This window comes from Chiloscyllium punctatum, chromosome 4, assembly GCF_047496795.1.
Source record: "Chiloscyllium punctatum isolate Juve2018m chromosome 4, sChiPun1.3, whole genome shotgun sequence".
Classification (NCBI taxonomy): domain Eukaryota; kingdom Metazoa; phylum Chordata; class Chondrichthyes; order Orectolobiformes; family Hemiscylliidae; genus Chiloscyllium; species Chiloscyllium punctatum.
This window is the reverse complement of record NC_092742.1, coordinates 62,935,575-62,957,099: the sequence shown is the minus strand read 5'-3', so window position 1 is coordinate 62,957,099 and position 21,525 is coordinate 62,935,575. Positions and strand designations below refer to the sequence as shown.

Sequence of the window (21,525 nt, the reverse complement as noted above, 5' to 3'; positions counted from 1 at the left end):
CCTGGAGTTGTTCAGGGAGAGGTGGGCACCACAGGGAGTGGAGTGCATTATTTCCCCCTCCAAATCTATTTTGATTTAATCCCTGCCCTCCCCTTCACTGTTTGATCACACAGCATTGCCCTTTGATGTGAAGGGCAGTGCTTGTCACTGGCCACTTGGGTGTTTCTTTGCTTCCTGGTGGTGGAAATTGAATAAAGATTCGTGCACCTTGTGTCTTTCACTGTGTCTCACACCTGCACACACACACAACATGGGTGCTGGGGAAAAAATAAGTACTACTGCAGTTAGGCGGGAGTGTGGGAGTAAGAAAAAAAAATTAAACAGCCTGTTTTAGCTGAGAAGTAACTACACAACCTTAATTGTTTGTGGGAGCCATTAATTTGTGTAGTTAACACAGAACCACTTGGAGATGTTTTCAATTTGTTTTCTGCACAATGGAGTGTCTGGAAAAGTACGGAATAGTATAACGAAGTGGTGATACAGCATGTAATAAGAATACTACGAATGTCAGGAGCTTTGTCCTACCTGAGACTTTTACCAATCAACTGGGGTTCCTGAGACTAGTGCCATAGAATTTGAGATAGAACTCCAAATGTTCAAAGTCTGTGGTGTGAAGACAAAGCAGTGTGGCTTTATAGTTTGCATTTATATAAAGGAGCTTAAACTAATGGATTTGCTCATTAGTTTGTATATATAAGTCGATGACATTGATAAATTAGCTATATGTTGAAGTGCCCATGTCTTCTTGTAATTATTCTGATCAGATCTTTAAGAATCTGTTAGGTACTTTCAGCCTAACAATACAATCCCATGACCTCCATCACTTTAAAAAGAAAAGGGTAACAAGCTGCATTAGGAAATAGCCAATTCTGTGTTTTTCTGCAGATTACACATCATTGTGATGTGGAGATATCACTGTTCCTTCACAATTGTTGGTCAAAATCATGAAACTTTCTTTGTGGATGCTCGTCAGGGTCTCTTCACCACACAATTACAGTAGTTGTAGAAGAAGAAGGTTAATCACAAAGCTTTCAAAGTCAATTATAGACAAAGAGTGCAGACCTCAGAACTTATGCCCTGGTCTGAAAATATATTTTCAAATCTTTCATCCTTAGATAATTATTCTAGTCCCTTGGTCATGCAGAGGGTACCTTACAATATATCTCAGTAAAGATGTCCAAGTTTGTCATACTGAGCAGAATGAGCAGGAAGCGACTGCAGTAGCAAGTTGGACTGCTTCCAGGAAAGCAGCAAAGGTTGCACTTAACTGATATATACTTCAGTTAAGATGGAATACATGAGTAATTGCAGTGTATTATAAATGATGATGACTATCTCTTCTTGCACTCTGTGGTATTGATCATGTCCTTAAATTTACCCATGAGGTGTAGTCTTTATCTGGATCTAATGGCTCAGCGATTCTTTCTAATAATACCAAGCATAAGTGACTTTTGTGATGGTGTTAGTTTCTGATATTTTATACCAGGGAAGCAGTGACAGATCACCGGACAAATAATTCAGAATCTAGGTTAATATTCTGGGTGTAGTAATTGTAACAAAGTCAGTCAAGTGAATCTCATAGAATATGAGCTCCCTGATTGGGGTTATTAACCTGGTCCAATCAGGGAGCCCTTCCTGACAGATAAGAAAAGGAGTGTCTCTATTTTGATTTAGTCCCTACCCTCCCCTTCACTGTTTTGATCACACAGCATTGCCCTGTGGTTTGAAGGGCAGTGCTTGTCACTGGCCACTCGGGTGTTATTCATATCTTCCTGGTGGTGGAAATTGAATAAAGATTCGCGCACTTTGTGTCTTTCACTGTGTTTTACACCTGCACACACACACACCACGGGTGCTGGGGAATAAAAATAAGCACTACCGCACTTAGGCGGTAGTGTGGGGGTTTAAAAAAGAAAAAAAAAGAAAAAAAAATAAACAGAGGATTTTGATCAAAAAAAAAGAAGAAAAAAAAACAGGAATGTTGATCACACAGCATTGCCCTTTGATGTGAAGGGCAGTGCTTGTCACTGGCCACTCGGGTGTTTTTCCCCCCATTGTGTGGAGAATTGGTTCAGTATAGGACTGTGACTCTGTGTGTGAACACGTACGAGGACTCTCCCTGTTGCTGCTTGGGGCCTGCCTCCCTGCTGCTGCCTGGGACTTGCCTTGGGGCCCCTCCCCAGGACCTCCACAAAAAAGAAAAAAAAAGAAAAGGAGTGTCTCTATTTTGATTTAGTCCCTACCCTCCCCTTCACTGTTTTGATCACACAGCATTGCCCTGTGGTTTGAAGGGCAGTGCTTGTCACTGGCCACTCGGGTGTTTTTCCTATCTTCCTGGTGGTGGAAATTGAATAAAGATTCATGCACTTTGTGTCTTTTCACTGTGTCTCACACCTGCACACACACACCATGGAAAAAGAAAAGAAAAGGAGTGTCTCTATTTTGATTTAGTCCCTGCCCTCCCCTTCACTGTTTGATCACACAGCATTGCCCTTTGATGTGAAGGGCAGGGCTTGTCACTGGCCACTTGGGTGTTTCTTTGCTTCCTGGTGGTGGAAATTGAATAAAGATTCGTGCACCTTGTGTCTTTCACTGTGTCTCGCACCTGCACACACACACACACACACCATGGGTGCTGGGGAAAAAATAAGCACTACCGCAGTTAGGCGGTAGTGTGGGGGTTAGGGAAAAAAAAATAATCAGATGATAGCACTACTAAAAAGCAAAAATAAAAAAAAGAAAAATAAACAGGTGATAGCAGGGCACTGCTTGTGAAGAAAAAAAAAGAAAAGGAGTGTCTGCTGGGGTGGACTGTCCTCGAGGTGGCCAGAAGGTGTGTCAGGGCAGTCCACGGGCCAAATGGCGCATCGGGGTGGAGGAAAGACCAATGGTACGTAGGGGCAGGCTGAGAGCCGAAGGCAGATAGGCCGTCCTCAGCACTGTCACCCCAGGTGGGTACTGAGGCAGGCTGTCCTAGAGGTGGTCGGAAGGTGATAAGTGCGGTTAGGGAAGCCGAAAGGTGGGCAGGCCGTCCTGACCGCTGTCACCCCGGGTGGGTACCGAGGCGGGCTGTCCTAGAGGTGGTTGAAAGGTGTGTCAAGGCAGATTGAGAACTGGAAGGGGCATGGGGTGGACTGAGAGCCGGAAGATGCGTAGGGGCGGGCTGCCTTAGAGTGGCCGGAAGGTGGGAAGGACAGGGGGGGGCGCTTGCTGGGTTTCTGGGGGTCTTTATTGTATGCACTGTCTTTTTATGTAACTGGACTGTCTTGTATGTATAATTGTTAACTGTTTGTAATGATTAAAACTGGGATTTGAGGTTTGTCCTCATTTCCCTGAAAATCGGTTGAATGCCAGTGTTTGGGGGGCCTGGCTTTGCCATTCCCTCTGTTGTAAAAATGCTGTTTCTTTGTATACAACTGTTAATATTAATTGTTTTGTAAACTGTGAATTGTTTAATAATATAAAAAAAGGTGTGTCTACCGGGGTGGGTTGTCCTAGAGGTGGCCGGAAGGCACGAGAGGGCGGTTAGGGAAGCCGGAAGGTGGGTAGGCCATCCTGATTGCTGTCGTCCTGGGGGAGTTGGGGAAATAGGACGGGCTGTCCTAGAGGTGGCTGGAAGGTATGTCAGGGTGGACCGAGAGCCGGAAGGAGTCTGGGGCGGACTGAGAGCCGGAAGGTGCTTGAGAAGGGCTGCCTTAGAGTGATCGGAAGGTGGGAGGGATGGGTGGGTTGCTGGGGGGGAGGGGGGGGGTGGTCTGTATTCTATGCACTTTTAAAAAATTTAATTGGACTGTCTTGTATGTATTTGTTACTGCTACTTTTGTGATGACAAAGTGGGATTTGAGGTTTGTCCACATTTCCCTGAAAACTGGTTGAACAGTGGGGTTTGGCATCTGGCTTTGCTGCTCCTCTCCCTTGTAAATTGCTGTTTCTCTGTATACAGCTGTTAATGTTAATTGTTTGTAAACTGTACTGTTTAATAACATTTTTAAAATGAACAGGAGTGTCAGCCATTCTGGTCACTCCAAGAAAGCTGGATCAGTGTCAAAGACTCTCCACATATAAATAAAAGATCTTTTGGTGACGGGATATCAATCTTTGTGGAATTATTTCAGTGGGAATGTGGGTTCGTATCCTGCCATGATAGCTGGTGATATTGGAATTCAATTAAAATTAAAACACAACAAAATGCTCATCTAATTCACTGTTGTTGTAAAAATAAGTGTAACTTTTAGGGACGTATTTGTATTCGCATTTCCGCAGTTGAAACAGAGAATAGGATGCTGTGGATTAATTATATTTCTCTTTCCATTATTTACAGAAGGAAACCTGTTGGCCTGCATGTCACTTCAGACCCTGGGAACAGATTGACTTGGTTGACTCTTAACTGCTGGCCTAGCTAATGATGTCCACATTCCTCAAGTTTAAAAAGAAATACAACTGACAGCATCCTTCTGGCATTTGTAGTGTAATGACCCAATTCATGTTGTCAACAAGGAACTTTGGTGAGAATCAAATCAATAATTACAAGGTGAGTTTTCCATGACTTTCTCTCTAATAATCTTTGCAGACAGAATATCATGGAATGTAGGCCCATGGTTTGCTGATGCACATCATCAATGGGTAAGATTGTCAACCAATGATTTAATACTTAAATTGGTAAATAAGTGTTATTTCATGAACCCAGTATTCTGTGCAGAATATCTGCCAAGGAAGAGCTCCTGCTCATGATGATGACGACTATATGTTTAAATTAAGTATTAAGCGCTTTAAGATTTGTGACATTAGATTAGATTAGATTAGATTAGATTCCCTACAGTGTGGAAACAGGCCCTTTAACCCAACCAGTCCACACCGACCCTCTGAAGAGTAACTCACCCAGACCCATTTTCCTCTGATGAATTGACTTAACACGATGGGGCAATTTAGCAGAGCCAATTCATCTGACCTGTGGGAGGAAACCCACACAAACACAGGGAGAATGTGCAAACTCCACGCAGACAGTCACCTGAGGTTAGAATTGAACCTGGAACTGTGAGGCAGCAGTGCTAACCACTGAGCCACTGTGCTGTCCTTGACACCTATCAGGTTAGCCAGTTTCTTTTTGAGAGAAAAGACTGTCAATCAGTATGACTTCACAAGCAAAAGTCCGCTCTTTATCATATTGTACTTTGTGGGAGCTTGCTGTCAAAATTTTTAAAATTTATTTATATGTGGGATGAAGGCATCGCAGGCTGGTCTTCTCACCCATCCCTTGAGATGATGGTGGTGACTTGCCTTCTTGAACCGCTGTAGTCCATGTGGTGTAGGTGGACTAGCATTGCTGCTATATGGTTTTGACCCAGTGACATTGAGGGAATAAGGCTGTAGATCAAAGCACTGGTTTGACACTTTGAAGTAGCCAGCTTTGACCAAGACAATTTCACTGCATCAGATCCTATTTTGCTTATGTTCCAATACTGGGCACCCTTGGGCCTGGATCTTGGTTCTTGTACTGATCATGCTGAATAGAAATTATTGGGAGCAAAGTGTGTAGAGCTTTTTAACAGAGACTGTATTTTTGTCTTGCTGACTCTTCAGTTCAGGCATTCTGTTCCCTTTATTAAACCAACTTCATTTGGGAAAAGTGCCAGAGGAGGATCAGTTGAGGCAGATCAGCAAATCCTGTATTCCGTTAAGAGAAAGATGCGAAAACATTTGCTTTGTGCCTCATTATTGCATCAACTCCACCTCATGCTGGGTTCCATTGGTTAATTTAACTTCTGCTCTTGTAGCCACTGTAGTCATATGTTTGGCCCAGCTCAGCTTCTGCTCAATGGTAATACTTTTAATCTTGAAAGTGGGGATTCAGTAATGGTAATGCCATTAAATGAGAAGGTGTATTGTTAGATCCTCTCTTGGGATAGACTATCATGGGTTGGCACATATGGTGTGAATATTATTGGCCACTCATCAACCCAGGCCTGGATGTTGTCTAGGTCTTGCTGCATATAGAGTTGGGATGTTTTGGTATCTGAGGTAATGTTGTATGTTGTGCAATCATCAGTGAACATCCTACTTCTGACTGTATGATGAAGGGAAGGTCATTAATGAAGTAGCTGAAGATGGTTTAGTCAAGGACACGACCCTTAGCTCCAGCAAATCACTGCAGGAGATCCTGAGATGACTTACCTCCAACCAACAAAACCATCTTCTTATGTGACAGGCATGACTCCAACCAGCAGCGAGCGTTCCCCCGATTCTCACTGACTCCAAATATGTTTGGGTTCCGTGATGTCATACACAGTCAAATACGGCCTTGATGTCAAGGGCACCGATTCTCATCCCATCACTGAAATTCAGCTCTTTTGACCATGTGTGGACAGAGGCTGTAATGAGGTCAGGAATGAAGAAGCTCTGGTGGACTTCAAACTGAGCATCAGTGAGCCAGTTCTTCATTTGTAAGTGCTGTTGATAACGCTATCAATGATCCCTTCTGTCACATTGCTGATGATCAAGTGTAGGCTGATGAGAGAATAATTGGTCACATTGGGTTTGTTCTGTTTTTTTGTGTCCAAGTCAGACATGTGCAATTTTTGACATTCAACAGTAGAATCAGCTGTCGAAGCTCAGCAAGTCTGGCAGTGTCTATGGACAGAAAGCAGAGTTAACATTTCAGGTCCAGTGATCCTCCTTCAGAAATTTTCACATTGTGAGGTAAAGACCAGTGTGTTCTTTGTACTGGAATTAGACTGTTATCAGGTCCATAAATCTTTTGAGGTTTCAAACTGAATTCACTGCTTCAGATTAGCAATGGCTGTCCCCAAACAAACCGGAGTCACTCAGATTCAAAAGGAACTGCTGCAGATTACTTCCACATCTTTCATATGTCATTACATATTATTATTGAACCAGTAACGGTGCAGAACTTCATAATTCACCTTTAATGTGAAATCCATTAAATACCAAAGTACTTTTTATATCACAATTCTGTTTCCATTTCAAGCTTCACAGTTATTTAAAAATCTACATATTTACCAAACTTTGAGATAGTATTATTGATTTATCACTAAGGTTCATTGGTAATAGAATTATATAAATTATATATAGACACATTCACATATTACTATAAAATTGATTGATATACAATATAATTTGGATTCCTTAAGATGGAATATTATGTCAAATTTTATGTAAAACAGTGGTCAAGATTTTTTTTCTTTATATATACATTGTAATTGTTGTTACAACATGAGATGAGCAGCTGAGCCAAATCAAACTTGCTACCTCTGCATTCCCTACGCAGTAAAATTAAACTATTGATGATTCCCAATAATTACTCCAATGGTTCTTAATCAGACTTTTGAATGACCAGTCCCAGACTTTGTGAATAATTAGTTTTGGTTTGAATCTCGAACAAAAGATTTAACTATTTACTAAATAGACAATAAATTCAACAGAGAAAAATTGAAAGCCCATCAGGTTAAGCTGAATAATGTCGAAACTTTAAACCTGAAACATTTATTTTCAACCCCTATTCAAACACAAAACAGACAAATGAACACATTTAAGGATAAATAAACAAAAATAACAAATTGGCCAGATTACTTAAATAGCTTTCATGATGCTTTGTTTCACAGGTGTAGATGTGGAATCCTTGGTTGATTTTCTGAAACATTGGTATCAGGATCTCCTCTATTCAATGAGGCAAAGGCAGCAATATGTATAACTCAGCTTTCTACTCTCTGGCTTCTGAAACAAGTGTTGCACATAAGTCGGGGAGCTTTCTAAACACTTATGCTGTCTCAACAGCAGCCAAAAACCATCTCCTGAGAAAACTTAATTAAACAAAAAGTTTCAATTCAGATTCTACCCTGACAGAATTATTAACTGTCCCTGAGGTCTCAATTACCATTCAACAGCTGCCATGTGCTTGAACATAGGGTCTCTTCTTGACTTGCCAGAACCAATTCCCAGGTACTGACCTCATTAATAGCTAACTTCTGCTATCAGTTTACACACAGTACTCTTTCTGACATCACCGTGTCTCTTGGAACCCCTTTAAGCAAGGATCAACCTAAATTTAACCTCCAGAACTGGCCTCAAACAAACAAACAAAGCTTGTTCAATCTTGTTCTTATCCCTTAACCACAAGCTGTCCCAAAGTCCATCAATCATTTCCAGGCCACAGTTCCCAGTTTACAAATCTAAACCAAAATTGATAAAAATGAGAATCAAGTCAGCATTGTTTCTAACATTGCTATTGCTTTTATTGTGTAAAACTAATTATTTAACTTACACTTATTTTAGAGACTTGTGATTAATATATAGGAAAATAATATATAGTATTCTGAACATAATGGTATATTCAGAAATAATATCACCAACACAATTTCTTAGAGTTCCAGCTCATAGATCTCACATGGAGATCACTGTGGCTAGAATCCTGGACGTCATGATGAATTGAATCGAATTGAATTTATTGTCACGTGTACCGAGGCACAGTGAAAAGCTTTGTCTTGTGACCAATTCAGGCAGATCACAGTTAAGTAGCATAATATAAGTAAATAATAGGTAAACAGCGGTAAAAATAAAAACACAAGTATAGGTGAATGTTCAGAGTTTGTGGTCCATTCAGTACTCTGACAACAGTAGAGTAGAAACTGTTTTGAAACCAGCTGGTGCATGTGTTCAGGTTTCTATACCTTCTGTCCGATGGTAGAGGTTGTAGGAAAGCATTGCCAGAGTGGGATGGATCTTTGAGAATGCTGGTGGCCTTTTCTTGATAGCAGGCCTGGTAGATGGGAGGTTGGCCTTTGTGGTTTTCTGGGCCAAGTTCACCACGCTCTGTAACTGTCTCCAACCTTGAATGGTACACAAAGTAGTGATGCATCCAGACAGAATGCTCTCGATGGCACACCTATAAAAGTTGGCAAGGGTATTCGCCATCATGCCAAATTTCCTCAGCTGCCTGAGGAAGAAGAGACGTTGGGCCTTGTAACCAGTGCATCCACATGAAGAGTCCAAGAAAGCTTTTTATGGATGACCACTCCCAGGAGCTTGAAACTCTCCACTTGTTCCACCTCCGTGCTGTTAATGTGTAGTAGTGGTGGGGGGTGGGGGGGGGGGCATGAGTAACATCCTGCCAAAAATCAATAATGAGTTCCTTGGTTTTGATGACATTGAGAGCTAGGTTGTTCTCAGTGCACCATTTTCCAGGTCTTCCACCTCTTGTCTGTAATCTGTGTCATCGCCATCTGAGATTCAGCCAACTATAGTGATGTCATCAGTGAACTTGTAACTGGCTTTAGTCTGGTATTTGGTGACGCAGTCATGGGTTTACATTGAGTACAGTAGGGGGCTGAGTACGCACCTCTGGAGGGCTCCAGTGTTGAGTGTTAGTGAAGATGAAATATTGTCCCCAGTCTTCAGTGATTGTGGCCTGTGGGTCATGAAACTGAGGATCCATTTGCAGAGAGTGGGGCTTAGTCCGAGATCACTAAGTTTAGTAATCGGTCTCAAGGGGAACATAGTGTTGAAGGCTGAACTGTAGTCAATGAGTAGAATTCTTCTGTAGCTGTTCTTGGCATCAAGATGTTCTAGGGAGGAGTGAAGGGCAAGTGATATGGCATTTGACGTGGATCTGTTTGTCCGATCGGCAATTTGGAGTGGGTCAAGAGTAGCTGGGAGGCTGGAGTTGATTAATGCCATGACCAGCCTTTCAAAGCAATTCATGACCAGCGAAGTTAGGGTCACTGGGCAGCAGTCATTAAGACATGCTGCATGAGCCTTCTTAGGCACAGGGATGATGTTGGCCCTCTTGAAACAGGTAGGGATAGTAGCCTGCTGAAGGGAGAGGTTGAAGATGTCCGAGAAGACCTTTGCCAGTTGATCTGCCCATGCTCGGAGTGCACAGCATGGTACTCCATCTGGTCCCATTGCTTTCCTTGGATTTATGTGAAGGAAAACTGATCTGACCTCTGATGCAGTGACTGTTGGGATAGGTTCATAAGGACTTGTTGGAATAGGGGTTACCTCTCTGCCAAACTTCTGCTCAGAGCGAGCATAGAAGCCATTGAGACAATCAGGGAGGGATGTGTCATTGTCTGCTATCTTCCACTGTCTCTTTTTAGAACCTGTGATGTCATTCAGTCCTTGCCATAGTCGCCAGTTATCTGTCTGGGTCTCTAGTTTGGATCGGTATTGGTCCTTGTTTGTCTTGATGGCTCTGCGAAGGCCATACTTGGATTCCTTATATTTGAGTGGGTCTCCTGATCTGAAGGCCTCATGCCTGGTTTTTACCATGTTCTGTCTGTCCTGATTCATCCAGGGCTTCCTGTTGGGAACACCCAGATTGACTTCCTCAGTACGCAGTCTTCCGCACACTAAGCCGGGAGAAGAAACACGGCATTGTGGTCGGAGTTCCTGAAATGAGGGTGGGGGATGGAGCGGTAGGCATCTTTCACAGTGGTGTAGCAGTGGTCTAAAATGCTTGGCCCTTGGTTGGGCAGGTAATGTTCTGGTGTTACTTGGGCAACAACTTCCTTCTAAGAATGTTCTGCTCTGATGCAGCTTCACCTTTCTGGGCTTGAACCCCTGTAAACTTTTGGATTACAGGCAGGGGGAGATGGAGGGGCTGCACAGCTCTGGAATAACCTGAGAGGAAGATTTTGGGGGTCCTGAATGTGGCGGGTCTTCCTTATGTGCCAAGTGGTGCCACCCTGTTTGCCTGGATGAGGTCCCTTGTTCCCCTTTCATTTTGATGCTGAGGCCTTATGTCCAGAGAGTTGGAGTGCAGGCCCATGCACATATCACGAAGACATAGAATGTGCTAGACTTTAGTCTCCATGATAGTAGTCAAGTTGTCCACAGAGTTAGCCATTTGGAAGCATGCTGGGGCCAGCAAGGTTTTGAAAACATTGATGGACTTCATCAATGCTTTGATCCGGTTTACTGACTGCCTCTGACAAACCTGCCTGCTGTTCCTTTGCAATTTGGCAAAGTCGCTAATGGCTGAGACCATGGGATCTTCTTCTGCCTGGGGCTGAGCAAGGCTGGTTTCTGGCAGTCCTGTGAGTGTCAGCATCTGGGAGTTTTGTTCTTCGACCGCTGATGAAAGCTTGTCAGTGATGTGCTCACCATAGGGTGCTCCTAAATCCAATCTAGACAGAGTGCCTATTGAGAAGAAATTGGACGGTATAAGTGAAAGCCTTCCTGATGCATCCTCTGAGCTTCAATAGGTGTCTCCTCAGAACTGAAGGTGGAGTTAGGAGCCCCTGGCACTGGCCTCTCACTGACAGCTGTTTGCTGGAGTGCCACTAGAATCAACTTAATAGTAGAGAGGAAATTAGGTGAGTAACAGGGATGAAACATTTTGCATTTTAAGAATGAAATCATACTGGTGGCAATAGGAAGAGCAGGACACTGAAGGTTACTAGGTTGATTGGCCATTGAGGTCTCCCTGGGCCCAACTTGTGCTCTCCTCTAGGCAAATTGAAAATGTTCAACTCTTGAGGTGTGAGGAATTTGATAAATGCCACCCCTGCACTCCGCCCTCATGTCCCAGTGGTCTAGGCCCATTAGACTTGGGTGTGCATCAACTTTTCCTGCAGTAAGACAAAGGGAAGGATTGATTATGATAGAAGTACTGTAATTGGAAAGCAGATGGTGGTGATACAGGAGGAGGAGAGTGGAAAAATGATCCAAGTGAGTGAGTGGGGAAGCACAGATTGCTAAGAGGGCTGGAGATAGTAAGAGTCACTGAGAGGGCATAATGCATTAAATAGTAAGAGTTGTAGTCCATGAGCTTTGTTAAGGGTGAAGTGGTTGACGGCCCTCTGAGAGAAGGTGATGGTACATACCCTCTGGAAATACTGAAGATGTGAGCTTTTTCCTGCACTGATGGGTGTTCCTGTTATCTTAGGGTATGGCGCTAACCTGAGTACTTTCTGGCTTGTATCTGTTGGCACCTTTCATAGCAGTCAGTTGGATAAAGGACACTTCTTATAAGAACATTAGATCTTGGCTCTGCTGGTTAACCCATAATGACCTTGTTAATAATGATTTTCTACAACTAGCCATACTTAATTTCCGAGTACATGACACAGACTTTACTCCCCATTTCAATTGCTGGCCATGTCCCTGCAGGTTCCCCACTCCACGTCTGATTCCTCCTTTAGCACTCATCTCTTAAAGAATTTCTAAAGGGCCACCTACCATAGCCCTCCTCTTCACTCTTTCCATCCGCACCTCCAGGTTCCTGTCTGTGAAACATGCTATGAGCTTTCCTTTCCGGACCATGTATTTGAAAATGATAGTGAAATAGTGCAGTGTCGGGGCCAGTTTCTGGCTTGCAACATCTGAATTAGAGTATAGCTGGATCTTTAATAATGTCACAAGAGGCAAGAACACCACAAGTTTGGAGAAGCACTCGGCATGTCTGCCTGTCTTGTTGCATTATTACTCAAAAACGGCAAGGATGAACCTGGATGCATATTTAAAGAGGTGAAGAGAAAGGTCACTCTGAACCTTAATTGACCAGGCGCAATGAATCACACTACAAAAAAAATCACTGAAAATAGAAAAAAGTCTGCTCAAAAACTAATAGCACCCTAATCAATGGTTTGCTTTTCTCCTCCCTCTGCTTTCTGTTTGTACCATTGTCAACTTTCCCTGTTATCAAATACCCCACTACTTTATGTCCTACTATATGTATCAAAACAATGTTGCTTGAAGTTATGTCATTATTGATTTTTTAAAAAGATAGTTTTTTAAAAGAATTAAGGTTCTTATATTTTATAATTCAAGTCGGTGAAAATTACTGGATCTTTGTGGAAATATTATGCATATGGATTTGTTAAAAACTGAAAGAAATGTAATGGGTGAGTTGTAAAGTTTTGTGACTATCAAGCTTCATAACTTCATGCAAATACCAGAATTAACACATGCTGGAAGATTGTGTTAATACAAGACAGGAACCTGGTACATGATCACTTAGTGAGGAACTATAAGCAATTTAATTGTAACCAGCAAGGAAGTCTTTGCAGTGATAATTCTATTAATTACCTGTAAGTCAATACAATTGGAGACTAGAGATAGCTTTCTAGCCTGTAACTCATTGGTCATTTTACTCCTCATGCAAAGCAATATGGACAAAATGGCTACTGGTTTCTTTGATTTGATTTATATTGTGTATTTTTTTTCATTATTAATCAGATATATCCTGGCTGAATAAACAAGAGTTAACAGACTAACTTTTAACAGGCAATAGTTTTGTAAATGATACTGATGAGTTTTAACAAAATAATCTATTGAATTGTGGTTGGATTTTGAAACACCATGGAGGATTTAAATCAATTCTGTTGAGTATGATCTATCTTTGGAAAGCTTTTTAATCCAATGTTGCAGAAAATTCAACGTTGACCATTTGACTTCGTACATGCACTGTATTAGGTCAGACACTCTGATGGATTATTGCTTCGGCTTGTCTTAGCCTAGCGAAGGATGCAGGATAATTTGATCATTGTAGTGTCCTAACCATTATCAGGGCAATGCACACTTGTGAGTTAAAGGAGAATATTTTTAAAGCTCAGTTGAATGCTGGTGCCAGAGAATTTTAATGGAACACAAGATGAATGAGTCCCACAGTGAATCTTTGTCAAGCATTTTTTTATTACTTGTCTTCAAGTAGCATTATTAACTTGAACTCATCAAATAATAGAAAATGTATAACAAAAACAGAGTGGTGCCTTGAATCTACTCCTTTTAATAAAGATTTGAAAGTGATTGAATGATTAACACTGGGAGAAGATTCAGAATTTCTTTTTATTTAAGTTTCCTCCACTAAAATATTCTATTTCTGTGAGAATTTTAATACAGTTTTAAATCACAAATTGTTTAAATGTTAATTTCTATACTTTTCAAAAACTTAAATAACTTATAAGAAAATATCCCTGTGGCAAGGTTGCTGTGAAAGTTTTGATTTAAAATGCCACCAATTATCAACCTGAGTGTGGAGGTTTTCCATGTGTTACAGGACTGCTCATTGAGAATTCATCTGTGGAAATGAATGGGCCTCTCAGGATTTTCTATCTTTAAGCCTGAATACAGATTCCAGTCTGGCAAATCTCTGCACCAGCACATGTATTGACAAAATACATCCTTACATAAAAAGATGAAATAACGGGATTGTGAGACAATTACAAATACTTTTTCTCCAATGCAGATTTTTTTTCAGCAACTTATTGTAAATTATTCTGAATTAAATGGGAATTTTAAATGAACATTTTTCTTGTTTTATCAGAGATCTAAATCATTCATGTGATGTCCACCTGTTATGTTGAAAGTTCATTTGCTCAGGAATTTATGGAAAATATACCTTGATGTGTAAACAGTCAATGCTTCTATATTTTGTTCATTTGTCTTGTGGCTATTTCAAATATCTGGTTCTATGGTCCATTTCACTGAGTTTTGAGTAAAAAGGAATCAACAATGTTAAGTGACATAATCTCATGGAAACTGTTGGTCTTACTGACCACAGTAGCATTTCACTTGAACATTTGGAATCCACTAGGCAGAGCTGGTGTTTTAGAGGCAGCATCCACAAGAGAAAGTTGATTACTTTATGGAGTTCAATGCAGCTAAATGTGAGGTGATGCACTTTGGGAAGAACAACAGGAAGGCAGAGTACTGGGTCAATGGAAAGATTATTTGTAGTGTGGATGCGCAGAAGGATCTAGGAGTCCATGTACATAGAACCCTGAAAGTTGCCAACCAGGTGGATAGTGCTGTTAAGAAGGCATACGGTGTGTTAGGTATCATTCGTAGAGGAATTGAGTTCCGGAGCCGCAATATCATGCTGCAATTATACAAAATGCTGGTGCGGCCACACTTGGAATATTGTGTACAGTTCTGGTCCCCATATTTTGGGAAGGATGTGGAAGCATTTGAAAAGGTGCAGAGGAGATTTACCAGAATGTTGACTGGTCTGGAGGGACAAACAGAATCGTTCACAGGGCGGCGCAACATCGAGGGCCGAAGGGCTTGTTCTGCGCTGTATTGTTCTATGTTCTATCACTAGGCACTGTGATTCCTAAAGACTAAGATTGCCGAGCGGATAAAGGAGTTAGTTATAGCTTCTAAACCTGTCAAAGATGTTAAAAGAATTGCAGAAAATATGAAGTCATTGTAGCCAAACATAATCCACAAGCATTAGGTGCTGTTCGAAGCCTCACTGATTTTTCACTACAATTATTTTATTCTTTTATCCATTTTGAATTATGAACTGGAAATGACTGATAGACTTTAGGACAGGTTTGGTTAAAAAAAAAAGAACTGACCTGGGAAGATTTGTTGTTTGTGAGGCCAGGTCTGGAGGCTAATTGCAGATTGGTTCTTCATTAAAACGTTCAATAGACATAATGCCCCCTAGGAAAAGTGTTGCATTTAAACAGATATTGGCTGTTAGCAAAAATTGGCTATTAACAAGGTCAGTACCTGGAATTGGTTCTGGCGAGTCTACAATAGACCTTGTGTTCAAGCAGATGATAGATACTGAATGGAAATTGAGTCCTTGAGAAGAGTTGATCAGTCTATCAGGGTGAAACCAGAATTTAAGTTTTTTTAAAAAATATGCTTTCTGAGTAATTTGCTTTCGGCTGCTGATGAAGCAGGATGAAAGCTCCCTTCCTAATCTGCTCCATCAGCTTCTGATAGCCCAAAAGTAGAAAACTGAGTTTGAAGTATTACTTCCTTTTGTCTGGGAGAACCGAGAAGGTGAGCTTTATCAATGTTTTGGGAAAACCAGCCAAGGAATCCACACTTAAGCCTGTGAAAAATGCATTGAGAAAGACGTTTACGTAATCTGGCCAGTTTCTTTATTCTCTTTTATTTATCATTAACAGTGTTTGTTTCTCTGTCTTCTGTGTGAATGGGGTTTAAAACAAATGTTTTGTGTTTAAAGCTTTGACATTAGTCAACTTCCCATGTTGTTTAATTTTCTTTCTGCTAATGTTAGTTTGTATTTCATAAATAGTTAAGTCTTTTGTTTCAAATGTAAAACCAGTGTCTGGAAATTAATTATTCACAAAAATTTGGGATTGGTTATTTAAAAGTCTGCTCAGGAACCATTGGAGTGACCTTTGGGGATTTTTGATGGATTAGTTGTACTGTGTTGCAGGTACAGAGGTAAAAAGGTTGCTTTGGTTCCACTGTCTATCTCAATGTCACAACATTGCAGATACTAGATTTAGCACAGTAGCCAGGATGCAGAAAGCAGGCAAGCTGTATGGGAACTGCAGTCTGTTGTAACTGTCACGAGGCTGTCTTGCATTCCAAGATCTTTGCAAATCTTGTGGTGAGAATGAACAAATAATTTGGTTGCACTGAAACAGGAGAGGCAGCAATAGGACACAACCAAACAATAAGCTTGTGCAGCATGATGGAAACAACAACAGGGAGTAAGCCAGGAGTCTGCATAAATGAACACAACAGCATAAGAAATAGGAGTAGGCAATTGAGCCCCATGCGCCTGCCCCTCATTTCAACAAGATCATGACTGGTCGATCCCAGGCTTTATCTCCTATTTTGTGCCAGCTTCTCATCTCCCTGATACTTCAAAAATCTATTCTCTTTCTCTTCAAATACAATCAGTGATCTAGCTTTCATGAGAATTCCAGGCATTCACTACCCTCTCGGAGAGGAATCCCTTTGGCATCTCAGTTTTAAATGAGTGTCCACTTATTCTGTAGTTAGATCCCATAGTTAAACACATGATGCTGACAGCAAGGCTGACTGGGGTCAAAATTCAAAGTGGAAAAACCTTCAATCAGGAGGCAAACGTAATTCGAATGTGCCAGATGTGCAGACGAAGTCAAACAGTGGGAAGCTTTCACCATGATTAACATACCCCATTAATGACAAGCACACATTCATGACTAAAGACAATGTGGGAGCTAGTGCTGACATCCTACTGTTCAGGATCCTGAAGGATATGAATCTGGATAGCTGGATGCCAACCTACAAAAGCAAAATTAACTGCATATTATAGGAAATCCATCACTTATATTGGTTTATTGATGGTGAAATGCCGTCATGGTAATTCTGCCTGGAAATCCTAAGTTTTTTTATGTGGTAATCGTTATTGGACTGTCAATTATAGGGTTACCAAAGTGTACTGATCTTTATATTGTGACCATTCAGGAGACCATCAAGATACCAATTACAGTAGAAAACATTAAGAATATTTGCATTGAATTAATCTAGGACTTAACAACAATTGTATCAAACAAGTGCAATGCCTTAGGAAAGTTCACAGGTGATGTTACACTGTATTTCGGAGAAAGTGCAATTCCACCAATCAACCGTCTGAGAAAGGGAGAGATGTTGACATGCAAGAGGAAACTAAGAGTGAGCTTGGGTATTATGGAGTGTAGTGGCATAATCTGTCAGGTACACCACACAGATTGGTGCAGCTTTATTCATGCATGTTCTAAAAACGATGGGTATGTTTCAATTCAGGATGTCTAAACCTTCCCTGAAAGAGATGTTCACACAAAATTCCAACATTAGTGGAACTGAATTCCAAATTCATAGGAACTAAATTCTGCTACAATTTGGATGCCAAACTTGATCAGTTCTCTTGTAAAAGGAATCTCAAGAAATTACTACTTTCACATCCCCATTTGGAAGTTATTGTATGCATATATTTTGTGATTTTTTTCTGCTAAGGATGTACAAAACTATGGGTTAAAAGCCAATTACAGCCCTGGTCTGTGTGTGCTAGCAGAAGAAGATGTGCTGAATAACTGAAGCATACACATATATTAGCCTCGGATTGAACACTAGTGTGGTATGTATGTCAGAGTTGAAGAACTACCCACAATTCACCCTTGCATTGCAAATAAAAATATTATTGCACTTAGCTAGAAGCTAGCTACCTACCAAGCTTGCCAAGCGGGAACAGGACGAAGGGATTTCAATTAACCTGCAAAAGCTAAGAATCCTGAAATTCAATTGTTTAATTATTAACATACAATTGTATACTTTTCCAAGAGAGAATCAGATTAATTGAGCAACCTATCGTTTGATTTTAATCTTCTTTTGGACTCACTTCTTACTCCTAATGTGTGTTGTGCTAATCTTTCTTTTTTGTAATAGAGCTTAACGATTTGGGGTATTTGTCTGTAACCTGGTAAATCTTGCCTGGTGTTTGGGCCTAGCACTTTGTATGTGAGTTTGGGATTTACTGTGACCTGGATCCTTGGGCTCAGTTGATTTTATAATGTTGCTTTTGGAATGCAGGACTCCTCCATGTGAACCACATAGCCAACTGATCTCTGACATCCAACATACAGCATCTTGAAAGAACATCCGTATTAGGGATTTTGAAATACCACTTAATGCTTCAGACAGATTTTAATGAGTGAGGCTGCTCAATAGTCAGCTTATTTTTTTCCATGGAACTGGTAATTTCATCATTAAATGTGATATTACCCAAGAGCGGATACTCCCAGGCAAAGAAAACATTTGAACTAAAATGAAGGATGTATTGTTGATTGAGATGATTATGAAATTTTAATTAGCTATTTCTTATAAGTTTTTGCAGGTCGGTATTACACTAACTAAAAGTAAAGTCACCATAGTCCTACTTTCTCATTACAGAGAGACAGCTGGTAGTGGTTTATCCTGAGAGGGACCATGACTTGGCCAAGTGGAGAGGTTGACATGAAGAGTCCTTCATGGTAACATCAGCTAGTGCAGGAATTGAGCCAACGCTGTTATCAGTGCCTTGCATTACAACCCAGCCATCCATCTAACTGAGCTATTTGACCACAATGTAGTCATTTGGAGATACAAAGCTAGGGTATTGCTGAAAAAAGATACAAGTTTTTATCTTGCCATCATCAGGACAATTCACAAGAATGCCAATTCAAGGATAAAATCAACAGTCCTGGTGCATGAGAGGAAAGTGTTGAGTTGGTAAGAGGGTTCTGATTATGAGAGGTATTTTCCCTTTGTTTGGCATTCTTGCCAAATGTCCTGGTGAGTGCAAGATGAAAAGCTTTGGCAAAATGAAACTTCTTCAGCAATGCACTAATAATACTAATTCAGTAACTAAGCTGTTGGGGACTTATTATGAGAAAATTCAGTAATTGTATTCATTAAAGAAATTGTTAATAAGGAAGCTAAGCTGTTGAAGATTTTTTGAAATGCCTGGACCAATATAATACATTTGAGAGTACCTAAAGAGAAAGAAATAACAAATTTATATATACTTAGCACAGTTTGCAAATGGAGGATACCTTCTATAAAAGTTGAATTAATGGATGCAATTTGAAATATTTTATGATTCTGTTGAAAGGAAACTAGTGATTTGAAGGTCAAGAATCTAATTTCAGTTTGCATAAGGAATAGATGCAGGTTTTGATACTAGGCAGGGTAGGAGGTGATGAAGTATGATGATATGATGCAAATCCAGTAATTATCATTTACCGAGGTGAACAACTTTACGATTGTAGATATAGGAACTTATGTTGAAACAATGACTGGAAATGTGAACAAATGTAAGATTTTTCTTAATATAACTTGTGGATGTGTACTCAGTGACTGCTCCACCTGGATATACCTGGATACAATGGATGTTAGAATCTAGGCTAAAATCTCTGCTTGACTAATCAACCATTTCTATACCCTTGTTTTCAACCACTCTAGTCTATCTTTCAAAAGACCTTTCCAGTCCTTGATTGTACATTGTACATTGTCTCTAAAAATAGTTTTAAAAATGCTAACCATCTCCCTTGATATTCTTTTCTGCAATGAAACCTTAACCTTCCATTTATTATTTTTAGTTATTTTGTCTCCTTTTTTTCCTGTCAATTTGGCCTTTTGTACATTTCAAAGTACATTTTATAATTGTATAACCCCTCAGAACATTATTCTTCAACTACTGGAGTTTTAGATTACCCTGTATTAATTTGCTGTTGTATTTTGGGAAATATGAAATACCTTTCTCTCTCAAAAGTATTTAAGAAATACTGCAATTTCTTACCATTACTACCCAAACTGTCTATGCTGTCCAAGTCCTGGTTTGCATCCTTAGGTTTTGACTTTGTTAAGCTATTTAGTAACATTAAATTCTCTCCTATGTGATACTGCCTCATTAATCGAATGGTAAAGATGCAATAATTGCTGGAAAATCATATTGTTTTCACATCTGGAAGTATCCACAATGTGAAATATTCATTCATCATATTTTCTCGTTGCAATCTATATTAGATTGCACCACAGTTAAAGTCTTAGAATTGTAATCATGCAGTTCCAGTTGTCTAATTTCCTCATAAAATTACAACATCTTATCTCTAGTGCTTCAAATGTTTAGTTGAATATCTCAGCCATTGAATGAGGCTTCTTTGATATCAAAGCAGTTCACTAAACCCACACCCCTTCCACCACCTTAAACATCCAGTGCATGGGGGCAGCTATGTGTCTCATTCATAACATCTGCTTGCCAAGGCCTCTTTGACCACATGATGCAAACCTGTGACCTCTAACCTAAAAGGACAAGGACAGCAGGTGCATGAGAGCACCATCACCGGGCCAGACACTATTCTGATTTGGAGACATACTGCTATTCCCACAAGATTTTGGAACTCTGCTCATAATAGTACGCTGACTGCCTCTACACTACTAAGACAGTAACAGTTCAAGAAAATGGCTTATGTTGTCTTCTCAGTTTATGGATCGGCAATAAATGCTAGTCTTGTCGGTAGTATTCATATCTCATGAATGAATAAAAAAACACATTTCCTTTCTTAAACTACATTCTCCTGAATTATTTAGACAAGTCAAATCTTTATTATTAGCTTCCTTATCTTTCACTGAATAAGTTACCTTATCAGTTGTTCACCATATTAAAGGCGTCACAATCTTACTTTAGTTTCAGTGATGGTTTCTGTTTTATTGAAATATAATTTAAAATCCGATAAATAGCTTCCCTTCCTCTGCACACTTCACTAACCCATCCATAAAAACAAGATTTCCTTTCTTATTCATCCCCCGAAGGCATACTGTGTCCTTCTAGTCTCAAACACAGTGAAAAATATGGTATGCCTTGATGCTGACCACTCTGGAAATCTTAACACAGTACATAGAGATTGATGGCACAACTGCAGTTTATTCCTCTTTACATTTAAATAACACATCAGAATTTATTGTTCCAGACCTTCCAGTCTCCAGATTGTCAGAGACTGGACAAATCCCGTGAGATGTGCCAAGGGGCCCTGGGAAGTCGTAGCTCAAGGACGCCATTGGGAAGTTTGAACATCCAATGGGCAATTAGAGTCATAGAATCATAGAAATGTACAGCATGGAAACAGACCCTTCGGTCCAACCCGTCCATGCCGACCAGATATCCCAACCCAATCTAGACCCACCTGCCAGCACCGAGCCCATATCCCTCCAAACCCTTCCTATTCATATACCCATCCAAATGCCTCTTAAATGTTGCAATTGTACCAGCCTCCACCACTTCCTCTGGCAGCTCATTCC

General features: G+C 40.4%; 1 long non-coding RNA gene across 1 annotated transcript in view; it reads left to right on the top strand.

Annotated features, from left to right (window-relative positions):
* The window catches only part of LOC140475936 (uncharacterized), a 348,589-nt gene that overhangs the window by 43,554 nt on the left and 283,510 nt on the right, over positions 1-21,525 (top strand). The window contains exon 2 of the long non-coding RNA XR_011960366.1: positions 4,322-4,531. This is a non-coding gene — a long non-coding RNA (uncharacterized lncRNA). The remainder of the gene's footprint in view (positions 1-4,321; positions 4,532-21,525) is intronic.